Raw genomic sequence first — 12,640 nt, 5'->3', positions numbered from 1 at the left:
GCTAAGAAAGGTGCTAAGCTACAAGTAATTTTTCTGATTGAGAGGCAAATAGAACCTGATAGAAGGGGCTTGATAATAATCTGGTGGGCTTTAGGCCTTGTAAATTCAGAGGCCCAGACCTATCTATCTCTTCACATGGGGTATATCCTAAGGGAGGTGTGAACCTCCTAGGGGAAGGCACTCTGTTGACTTTCATTACTTGGCTGGCCAGGGAGGAGAGCTGGCCAGGTAAAGGCAGGGGGCATCTCTAACAAGAAATTTACAGTTCTGCCTGCAATGTTGCTGACCCTACTTGGCCGTCCCCTCAGCTGCAGTGGTCACTTTGGAAGTTGGGCTGAGTGAAGGGCTTTTCAGCTTAGAGCCAGTTAGATCTGTGGCTCTGACCTGGCATCCTTCGACTCCAGGGCAGGTCCATTTCCAGTGATCCAACTCTTGGCAGAGCTGCCAGTGCTCTTCACAAGCTGACTTCTGCTGAAGCCCAGGCTTACCACATTGAAAGCCACTGCAGTGGACTGACCTGTTGGGTCTCCTTGAGGGCAGATCACTGTACAGATCAGCCATTAATAGGCCTGCCGCCCATTGCTTCTGATGCCGAGCTTTCTTTTCCTGCTGGTTTGTGTTAAAGCAGACCAGAGGATGCAAGTCAAGGGAGTGCCCAAGTCCCATCTCTAATCTTCAGTGGCCTGAACTACAAGGCTATAGTCACAGGCATGTTCTGTAGTAGTTTTTCTAAGGTAGACAATGCCCATGAGGAAAATTATATTCTCACTTTAAAACTTTCTTTCCCTTTGTTCTGAAAGGGAGGTTTTTTCTACTTACTGTATACTTCGCTGATGGCAAAGTGAATCTAGCTAAGAGATTATTATCTAAGTTTTCATTTTGGCTATGCTATTACAGAAAAATGTTAGCCATCTCTTTTATAAGGTCTAAAGATTAAATTTGCATCCTACAGATTCCTTTATAATAGAATTAGTTTCCTACCTTGAAGAGAATAGAGAAATGAAAGAACAAGTTGGGCTTAGAATAGAGAAATGAGGGAGCAAGTCCTAGATCGCTTGCTGGCAATAGCAATATTACATGAATACTTAGCAAAGCATTTCAACCATTAGATAACAACTTAAGAAACATTTACCAGAAGGTCCAATGCCTTCTATAAATTTTAAGAATCATGTATTTGGAAACACCTCTTAAATATCTAACATTGTGTAGTTTGTTTAGCCAGTAAACTTAAGCACAACCATCTAAAATGTTTTTAGTTTCTTTCTACCAACAAGTTTAAAACATATGATACACAGATTCAGGTCACACAAATTAAAATGTATCTTTGATTGATTTTAGCAGCTTAAATTTATGGACAATCTTATCTATAAGCCATTTAAAATAAAACTCTTAATAAAATTTCCCCATGTGGACATACAATATGTACACACATATAACATAGCATAGTAGACCAATATAGCAATTTTAGTAATAGCTTTTAAAATCTTTAACTCTTTTTCTAGATTGCCAATTGATTTGAATTGCTTTTTCTTTTTAGTAACCTCAGTTAACCATACTTTCTCTCAGTTGGTACTGTTAATACATTATTGGCTTCATCTATTTACAGAGCCATCCCAAAGTACTGAATACAATACAAGTGGCTGGAAAAAGTCCATAGGAACCTATAGGAGGACAGCTAAACACAGAACCAACAACGCTTTAGTTTTATGAGCAGCACATCATATATAACTATAGATGACAAAAGACTTTAAGTCGCCATGTTTAAAATTATAAACTCATCAACCAACAAGAGGCACTTGCTTACTTCACAGTATTTTTCAAAGCACCTGTAGGATTTTACAAGTATTTAACCCTTTTGGCCTCTGGGGCTTTCTCATTAAGATAACTATCATGTCGAGTAACACAAGATCATTAGACTTTTTAATTCTCAAACATTTGTATTAATAGCATTTTCCATTACAGAAACTTAAAATTTAGTACCACGTCACAGCTTGACAGTCCTTCTAATATAATCCAAATAGCCTGATTAGTTGGTGTCTCTATAAGATGAGAGACATAGGTCCTTCGATTTTTTCAGTTGGGCCCAAACTGGAAAAACCAAAGTCCAGGATTTACTGGAAATTTTAGAGACCAGATTGTTTGAAACTTTGATTTTTTGAATGCCTGTCAAGAATGCCAAGAAGGCTCAAAATCCAAAATATCTGGTTGAAATAAGATTCCTTAAAATCATGACATAACATAGACCAAATTTGATCATTGTTACAAGGTGATTATTCAAATCTTTGAAAATAAGCACATATTTAAATAACCCATAGCTCTTAATAAAAATTCAGCTGTTTTTGAACAATTAGAATTTGACAGACATCAAGAGAACATAATAGATTACTTTAACACATTGATTTAACAGAGCATCAGAGTTTAATTCTATGTCAAAGAGAAATTGAGCTTCCTGTGATCTTTTGCTGTGAGGTTTCCTTCCTTTACCTTCTTTCATATTGGTGACCATGTTTCTGTGTTTCTGTGTGTAACACATCTTTAAGCATCTTTTGCAGGGCAGGATGAGTGGCAACAAATTCTTTCAGTTTCTGTTTGCTATGAAAAGTCTTAATTTCACCTTCATTCACAAATGAGAGCTTTGCAGGATATAGTATTCTGGGCTGGCAGTTTTTCTCTCTTAGTACCTGGGCTGTCTCGCCATTCCTTTCTAGCTTGTAGGGTTTCTGATGAGAAGTCTGCTGTGAGTCTAATTGGAGATCCTCTGAGAGTAATCTGACGTTTCTCTCTTGCACATTTTAGGATCTTTTATTTATGTTTCACTGTGGTGAGTTTGATTACAACATGTCGTGGTGAGGATCTCTTTTGGTCATGTTTACTAGGGGTTCTATAAGCTTCCTGTACTAAGATGCCTCTGTCCTTCTCCAAACCTGGGAAATTTTCTGCTAGTATCTCACTGAAAATGCCTTCTAATCCTTTCTCCCTCTCCATGCCTTCAGGAACTCCTAGAACCCGAATGTTGGGTTTTTTAATAGTATCCTGTAGATTCCCGACAATATTTTTTAGATTTCTAATTTCTTCTTCTTTTCTTTGGTTTGCCTTTTTCCTTTCCTGTTCTCTGTCTTCTAAGTCTGATATTCTCTCTTCTGCTTCGCCCATTCTGTTTTTCAGGCTCTCTAATGTGTTTGTCATTTGATCTATTGAATTCTTCATTTCATTATGATTTCTCGTCACTATCACAGTTTCTTGTTCTACTAGTTGTTTCATTTCATTTTGATTCCTCCTTAATATTTCATTTTCACGAGAGAGATTTTCTATCTTGTCCATGAAGGATTTCTGTAGTTCAAGAATTTGTTTTTGAGAACTTCTTAATGTTCTTAGCAATTTTTTGAGATCTGCTTCTTGCATTTCTTCTATCTCATCATCTTCATAATCTTGAATTGGGGTGTCTTGTTCATTTGGGGGTGTCATAGTGTCTTCCTTGTTCTTGTTAGCTTGGTTTTTGCATTTGTTGTTTGGCATGTTGGAGATATTTGGTTTCTTCACTGTGGTGTTTTTTCTTGTTACACTATGGCTCTATATTAAGTGGACTGTCTGCTTTCAGTGGAGCCTTAGAGGCTTGAGATGAGTGTGGACTGAGAGCTGTGTTTGGTTCCTCAGGGTTGAGGGTGTGTCAAAGATGACACTCCCAGGTTAGGTGTGGTAAATCTCTCTTTCTTTTTTTGATTCAAAAGGGAAGTAATTACGCACAGCTGAATGTAATTGGAGGTAGTTAGCAGGCAAATGATATACCCACAGGAGCTAGAGATCGGAAGCTCTTTCCCAAGGACCACACAGGGAATCTCTGCTGCCCTCAGTGTGGGCTCCAATTCTCCTGCAATCTCCCACTGGGTTGCCAAGTTAGATGCTAATCTCCTGTTATTTCACCCCTCCCCCCAGAGTCAGGTTTTTCTGCTAGGCTCAGGGCTGGTGCAAACCTCAGGTCGCCCTGCTTATGATGTATGTCCAAAATGGCGCCTGCTCTGTCTTGCTCGCCTTTGAGAGGTGAGCGGAGAGAGAGAAACTTGTGTCCGTATCGGTCACTTTTTTTATTTTTTTCCTCTCTCTCTTCTAGTTAGCCTGGTGAATTTTTCCCCACGGAGTTTCAAGCCTCGTTCCCTCTAGCCTCCTCTTTCTGCTTGCCCGCTGGTGTCTCGGGCTATTGAGGTTCGGCTCACCTCACGTTCCAGCGCTGGTGTGTTGAGTCTGCCCTGGTGTCCCGAACTTGGGCTCCCACGCTCTCCACGCAGGTCCACTGTGAATCACTAGTTCCAGAAGAGTTTCCTCTGCTGTTTCATCCCCTACTCTTCCTTGACCCTGCAGTATCTGCACTTATATTAAACTGTCTCTCCCCCCGACTAATAGTGTGCTCCCTGCCTATTCCGCCATCTTCGATTTTTGTCTTTTATTCTGTTAATATAGTTTATCACATTGTTTGGTGTTCACATGCTGTACCTTTTGTTCATCTCAAGGATAAATCCCACTTTGTCATCTTGTACACTCCTTTTAATTTGCTGCTGAATTTGATTTGCCAATATTTTACTGAGGCTTTTTTCATCTATGTGTATTAGAATATTGGCCTGTACTAAGATTTTTCTTTTCTTGTGCTTTTGTCTAGCTTTGGAATCGGGAAAATTTTGGCCTCATAAAGTGAGTTTGGTGGTGTTCCCTCTATTTTTTTGAGATTTAAGAAGGCTTCTTATTCATTCATTCTTTTTAAAGATTTATTTATTTGAAAATCAGATTTATACAGAGAGAGAAGGAGAGGCAGAGAGATAGAGATAGAGAGAGAGAGAGAGAGAGAGAGAGAGGGAGGTCTTCCATCCACTGGCTCACTCCCCAATTGGCTACAATGGCCAGAGCTGAGCCGATTTGAAGCCAGGATCCAGGAGCTTCTTCTGGGTCTCCCACGTTGGTTCAGGGGCCCAAGGACTTGGGCCATCTTCTACTGCTTTCCCAGGCCATAGCAGAGAACTGAATCAGAAGTGGAGCAGCTGGGACTCGAACCAGCGCCCATATGGGATGCTGGCACTGCAGGCGGCGGCTTTACCCACTATGCCACAGCACTAGCTCCATCTTATTCATTCTTATTCGAATATTTGGTGGAATTAATCTTACTAGGTCATTTATCCCCTTTGTTGGAAGGTGTCTGATTACTGATTCAGTCTCCTTCTTTGTTATTGCTCTGTCCAGACTTTTTATTTCTTCTTGATTTTGTTTTGCTAACTTGTGTATATCTAGGGATTTATTGATTTATTCTGTGTTATCCAGTTTGTTGGCACTTATGATTCTTTTTAGCTCTGTCAACTCTGCTCTTTTAGATATTTTTTGCTTAAAATTTTTATGATAAAGAGCACAGATTTCATGTATTTCATAGGTACTATTCTAAGAAGATAACCATACTTCTCTCCCTCCATTACCACTCCTTCCTTCCTTTTTTTCCTTTAATTATTGTAATAACAATTTCAATTTACTTTATAATCATAGTCTTAACATACCACTAACCATAATACTCAACAAATAGAAAGACCACTTTCCCACAGGAATATAGACAAGTGCAATAAAAAATAATCAAGTGGTAAGATGTCAGTTTCATTCTTACACATTTATTTTTTTTTTGCATTCTATTTGAACAATCACATATCAGAGAAAACATGATATTTGTGGCTTTTGGGACTGGCTTATTTCACTTAGTATAATGGTTTCCAGTTGCATCCTTTTTGTTGCAAAAGACAGGATTTCATTCTTTTTTTCTGTTGACCATCTAATTATTTTATTGTTTTTCTGATTCCATTAAAGTGTTTATCTCTGTTCTCTTGTTGATTTGATGAGCTTCTTTAGAACAATTGATTTTTGAATTCTGACCCCACAATTTATTTGGGGTCAATTACCAGAGGTTTATTTCATTCCTTTGGTGGTGTCATATTTCCCTGATACTTGATGATCTTTTATAGTCTTGCACAGATGTATGTGCATTTGAAGAAATAGTCACTTCTTTCAGACTTTATGGACTGTCTTTGTTTAAAAAAGACCTTCCAGGCTGGCACTGTGACATAGCAGGTAAAGCCACATCTGAGGCAGCTTCCCATATGGGTGCCAGTTAGAGTTCCTACTGCTCCACTTCCAATCCAGCTCCCTGCTGATGGGCCTGGGAAGGCAGTGGAGGATGTCCCAAATGCTTGGGCCCCTGTACCCATGTGGAAGACCTGGAGGAGGCTCCTGGCTCCAGATCAACTCAGTTCTGACCATTGCAGCCATTTGGGGAGTGAACCAACAAATGAAAGATTCCTGTGTGTGTTTGTGTGTGTGTGTGTGTGTCTGCCTCTCTCTCACTCTTTAACTGTTCCTATCAAATAAAATAAATAAATCTTTTTTAAAAAGACATTTTACCTCTGGTAGAGGAGGTAGGCATAGAGACACTAACTTGGTAAGTATGCTGGTGTGCACTGTGATACCAAGTCTAGTAACAAAAGACACCAAGTGCAAAAATGTGTCACAGCTCTAGATTTGATGAGTTGCAATGTCTTGTTTCAGGCAGTTGGGGTCCATGACTGGCAATTTTATGGTCCTCAATGGTGAGAGATGTGAGTGGTCTGTTAATGGCTGTGAAGGATGTTCAAACCTCTGTGTCTGCTACAAGTATGATTGGGTAAACAGAGATGGGCTAAGTGGTGACATGGGCCAAGGTTAGCAGTGTGCACATGCTTGGCTATGGGGACCAGAATGTCTGCACACATGATAATGGGAGCTGGTGACAAGTATCCACAAAGTTATGGGGCAAGGCTAATGATATTCATGCCTATAACTGCACTGGGCAGTTTTAGATGGCTGTGTAGTAGTGTGGGCCCAGGGTATGTCCACATGGTTGTAGGTTAGGACTTGTATTGTGCACAACTGTGGCACTGAGAATTGGTACCAGGTTTGGGGTCAGCTGCATAAATTTACAGAGTTTTAGGATCAGCTGTGGACATGCGGTGGTGGGAGCCAGGACTGGCAGGAGGTGGGAGAGCCTGAGCTGGTCACAAGTATTCGTGGGTGGCCACCTTGCATCCCTAGTTTTGGGACCCCTTTTGGTACTAGCTGGGGCAGCTTCAGTGTCAGTTGAGGGAGACAGTGGTTCAGGACACTGCAGTGCATGGTGGCAAACATTGCAGGTTTGGTGATAAAAATTTGCAGGGTATATAAGACAGCTGTGATGGCTGTTGCAGTTGTCATCAGCAAAGGCTGCTGGGGTCCTCCATACAGCAGGCCACTGGGGACCGTGATGGCCTCTGCCACATGGCTGATACTGATAACTTCTACCCTACGTCTTTGTTCCTATCTATATCCACAAGTCTCAGCTATACCAATCTCCCCATCAATCTTTTGGGATGAAACTGAACCAGGTCCTTTTGGCAATGCCCCAAAAGATTGAGGAATCTGGTCAATCACTCTGCCCCTATTTTCCCTCAAAAGGTAAACTTGCAGGTGAAAAAGACCTGACTGGACACAAAATTTTGCCAGCCTAAGGGTAAGATGATGCAGAAAAAATGAAACTTTCTTCCTACCCTTTCTATATGGTTATTCTCACACGGTCTTTTTCCTTTTGCATCATTGCATTGTTACAGCATCTTAATTGGACTCCTGAGATTTTCCAGTGTTATATTAATTCCTTAATAGCAGTCTAATTGTTTTTATTGTTGGGGGAGGGGCAAGGGGTAGACAAAGGCTTGCATTTCCTGCTCTGCCACTGTGCTGTCACTCCTAGCTGTGGGATTTTAGTAGATGCTCTTCATTAGATTAAGGAAATGCCTTTTTTAATTAAATTATTTTTAAGAAATACAAATTTCATAAGTATAACTTTAGGAATATAGTTATTATTCTCACCATTCCCGCCCTCTCATCCACATGCCCACCTCTCCTCCTCCTCCCTTTCCCATTCCCAGTCCCATTCCCCATTAAGATTCATTTTCAATTAACTTTGTACCAGAAGACCAACTCTATACTAAGTAAAGATTTCATTAATTTGCACACACATACACACACACAAACTGTTTGAGAACTAGTTCTACAGTTAACTCTCATAATGCAACTTATTGAGGTCCTGAATGGGGAGTTAGTGCACAGTGACTCTTGTTAATTTCACAACTAACACTCTTATGTATGACGTCAGTGTCCACCCAAGGTTCTTGACATGAGCTGACTAGGCCATGGAAGCCTTTTGAATCCACAAACTCCATCAATATTTAAACAAGGCCATAAGCAAAGTGGAGGCTCTCTCCTCTCTTTAGAGAAAAGTACAACATTCTTGGATGGCCACTTCTTTCCACCGGGGTCTCATAGATCCTTCATGTAGAACATTTTTTGCCACAAAAAAGCATTGCTATTTTTAAGTTTTATTTATTATTTCTAAAGATTTATTTTTAAGGATTAATTCTTGTAAAGATTTTTTTAAAAAAAGATTTACTTATTTATTTGAAAGACAGAGTGGCAGAGAGACAAAGCACTCTAATATGTGATGCCAGTGTCACATGCATTGGCTAAACCCTCTGCACCACAATTCTGGCCTCTAGAATTACTATTATTTCCTATGTAAATATTCAATAGAATTCATCACAGAAGCCATTTGAGACTGGAAGGTTTTTTGGTTTGCTTGTCTTTTTTCCTCTTTATTTTTAATAGGAAGGTTATTGACTAAAACATCAATTCCTTTCATAAAAGTGGTAGTTGGGACTGGATCTGTGTTTCAGAAGGTTAAGGCCCTGGCCTGGGGTGCGGCACCCCATATGGGCATTGGTTCTAGTCCTGGCTGCTCTTCTTTCAATCCAGCTCTCTCGTGAGGCCTGGGAAAGCAATAGAAGATGGCCCAAGTCCTTGGGCCCCTGAATCCACGTGGGAGACACAGAAGAGGCTCCTGGCTCCTGGCTTCAGATCAGTGCAGCTCCAGCCATTGCAGCCAATTGGGGAGTGAACCAGTGGACGGAAGACCTCTCGCTCTGTCTCTACCTCTCTGTGTAACTCTGTCTTTCAAATGAATAAAATAAATATTTTAAAAAAATAGAAGTTGTGGTTATCTATGTCTTCTTGGGTGACCTTTAGTAGTTTGTGTCTTCAAGGAATTTGTTCATTTCATATAATTTCAAATTTATTGGCATCAATTGTTCAAGTCCCACCTGCTCCACCCCCAATCCAGCTCTCTGCTGTGGCCTGGGAAAGCGGTGGAGGATGGCCCAGGTCCTTGGGCCTCTGCACCCCTGTGGGAGACCCAGAGGAAACTCCTGGCTCCTGGCTCCAGCCTTTGTAGCCAACTGGAGAGTGAGCTGGTGGATGGAAGACCTCTCTCTCTCTCTCTCTCTCTCTGCCTCTGCCTCTCTGTAACTCTGCCCTTCAAATAAATAAATGTTTTAAAATAATATATCCATTTGACCTTTTTTGATTAATATTAGCATGATATGTCTTTGTCATCCTTTTATTTTTAAACATTTTAATTGATATTTTAATTGATAGTTTATTGAAGACATGATATAGTTGGTTTGCCTTCTACATTCAATCTGATAATGTCTTCCAGGGGAATATATTGATCATACACTTTCAATATGCTTATTAATATGATTGAGTTTAAACCTATCTTCTTTTTTTTCCTGCTTGTTCTATCAGTTGTACATGGGTACTGCAAAAATGTATGTGAAAAAATAGGATTAAATATAAGTTTATTTTGGTGTAAAAACATCGAAATAATACATAGTTTTTCTCATATGTATTTTCATTGAACTTTTCGAAGATTCTTTGTAGTTTTCCTCTTTTTTTGCATCCTTCTGAATTTTTACATGATTCTAATTCATCTCTTTTGTTTCCTTATATCCTACTGTTTACTTTGTTCTTTTTGTGATTGCCTTAGATTGCACATTTTCACTTAATCACAGTCAAGTGAAATTATAGCACTTCCAGTGCAGTATAGGAAACTCACCACAATATACTGACATTCTTCCAATTCTAGCCTTTGTCATGTTAGTGTCAAAGGTTTTACTTTTATATGTAAAATCCCATGACACATTGTTAAAATTGTTGCTTAAGTAACCCATTATATTTTAAGAGGCTTAAATAAGAAAAGTATTCCATTATATTATCATGTAGTTTCCAAGTTAGTGCTCATCTTCTATGTACATCTATATTTACATCTTATGTTATTCTGCTTTTGCCTGAAGGGCTTTTAGTATTTCTCGTGCTGTGTGTCTGCTTGTGGTGAAATATTTTGTTTTTGCAGTCTGAAAAATTATTTCACATTCAGTTTTCTGAAAACAGCATGCTAGGTCAACACTTTTTCTTTCCCTACTTTAAAAATGTTGCCTCACTTTCTTCTTGTTGCATTATTTCTGAGGAGAAACCACCATCAAACATATTCTTGCTCCTCTGAACTTAAAAGTTTCATTGTCCCTGGCTGCTTTTAAAATTTTCTCTTCATTATTTTGAGCAATTTGATTATGAAATGTCTTGGCATGATTTTTTTTTATTTTTAAGATTTATTTATTATTTGAAAGGCAGAGTTACAAAGAAGGAGAGGCAGAGAGAGAGAGAGAGAGAGAGAGAGAGAGAGAGAGAGAGAGAAAGAGAGAGATCTTCCATCCACTGTTTCACTCCCCAAATGGCCACAATGGCCAGCCAGGTCCCAAGAGCTTCATCTAGGTCTCCTATGTGTGTGCAGGGGCCCAAGCACTTAGGCTATCCTCTGCTGCTTTCCCAAATGCATTAGCAGAGAGCTGGATTGGAATGGAGCAGCTGGGATTTTAACCAGTGCCTAACTAGGATGCTGCTACAGGCGGCAGCTTAACCTGCTGTGCCACAGTGCTGCCCCAAGGTGGTTTCTTTTATGTTTCTTGTACCTGAGATTCTTAGGATTTTATATATAGACTTCTCTTTTGAAAAGTATTTCAGCAATTATTTTTCAAAGCCTTTATCACCCCGTTTTCTCTTCTCCAATGCAAATTCCAATTATATATGTAGCATCTACCATGAAGTTGTCCCCCAGCTCATTGGTACCCCCACACACACACTTTTTCCTGTGCTTCATTTTGGGTAGTTTTACTGCTATGTGTTCATGCATTCTTTGTCATTGTCATTGTATAGTTGCAGTACTTTCATACAATATATTACTTACCTCAGAGATTGTTCACCTCTAAAAGTTTGAGTCTTTTTTATATATATATTAGATGTCTCTTAACTTGTATAACAGCTTTATTGAGATATAATTCACATACTTCATGCATTCAAATCACATGACTAAGTGTACAATACAGTATCTTTTAGCATATTTCACAGATCTGTTCAATGATCACTACAGCAAATTTTAAAACATTTTCTTCAACTCAAAAGACACCCAAATACTCTTTAGGCATCACCTGTCAAGCCCCACCTCCCTCAGCACTAAACAACCAATAATCTACTTTATCAATTTGTCTACCCTGAACATTGCATTAAAATGGAATCATACATTATGTGGCCTTTTGTGACAGGTTTCTTTAACTTAGCATAAGATTTCAAGGTTCATCCTTGTTGTTGTATATATCTGTACATCATTCCTTTCATGGCCAAATAACATTTAATGGTGCATGTTAATACATTTTGTTTATCAGCTTATCAGCTGATAGATTTGTGAGTTGTTAACTTGTAGCTATGATGAGAAACACTGCAAACATGTGTACAAGATTTTGCGTACACATGTTTTATTTCTCTTGGGTAATTACCTAAGAGTGGAATTGCTTGATCAAATGGTAACTCTGTTTTTATCCATCAGAAGAACTGTCATGCTGTTTTCCCAAGCAGATGCTGCATTTTACATTGCCAAAGGCATTGTATGAAGATTCTGATTTCTCCACATCCTTATCAACACTTTTTATTTTCTGACTTGATTATAGACATCCTAGCAAGTGTGAAGTGGCTTCTCACTATGGTTTCAATTTTCATTTATCTAACAATTAGTGTTGAATATATTTTCATATGCTTCTTGGCCATTTGAATATCTTCATTGGAGAAATACAGTCAAGTCTTCTGTCCATTTTTAAATTGGATTATCTGTCTTATTATTGAGTTTTAAAAGTTCTATATAATCTATATAAAATCCCTTATCTGTTGTATTATTTGCAAATTTTTCCCATTCTGTGGAATATGTTTTCACCTTCTATATAGTGCCATTTGCAACATGTAAATTTTATATTTCATAAGATCCAGTTTATCAGTTTTTTTCTTCCAATACTTATATCACAATACTTTTCTAAATTCAAGTCCGTGTGGATTTACCCCCCCCACCACCACCACCATGTTTTATTCTAAGAGATTCTTGGTTTTAGTTTGTATATTTAAGTCTTTGATTCACTCCAATTTTTATGATTTTGCATGCAACTATCCAGTTATCCCCACATCACTTAATTGAAAACACTATTTGATTCACACTGGCCTCACCACTTTCATCAAAAGTCAGTTGACAATAGATACATGAATCTTTTACCCATTTTTAAAACAACGATTTTCCCTAACTGTTGAGTTTAAATAGTTCTTTTATAGCTTAGATGACAGTCCTTTATCAGATGTGTCTTTTGTGTTTTCTCCAGTGCGTAGATGGTCTTCTTGTTCT

Source organism: Lepus europaeus, chromosome X (genome assembly GCF_033115175.1).
Source record: "Lepus europaeus isolate LE1 chromosome X, mLepTim1.pri, whole genome shotgun sequence".
Classification (NCBI taxonomy): domain Eukaryota; kingdom Metazoa; phylum Chordata; class Mammalia; order Lagomorpha; family Leporidae; genus Lepus; species Lepus europaeus.
Note: the sequence above shows the minus strand (reverse complement) of the source record.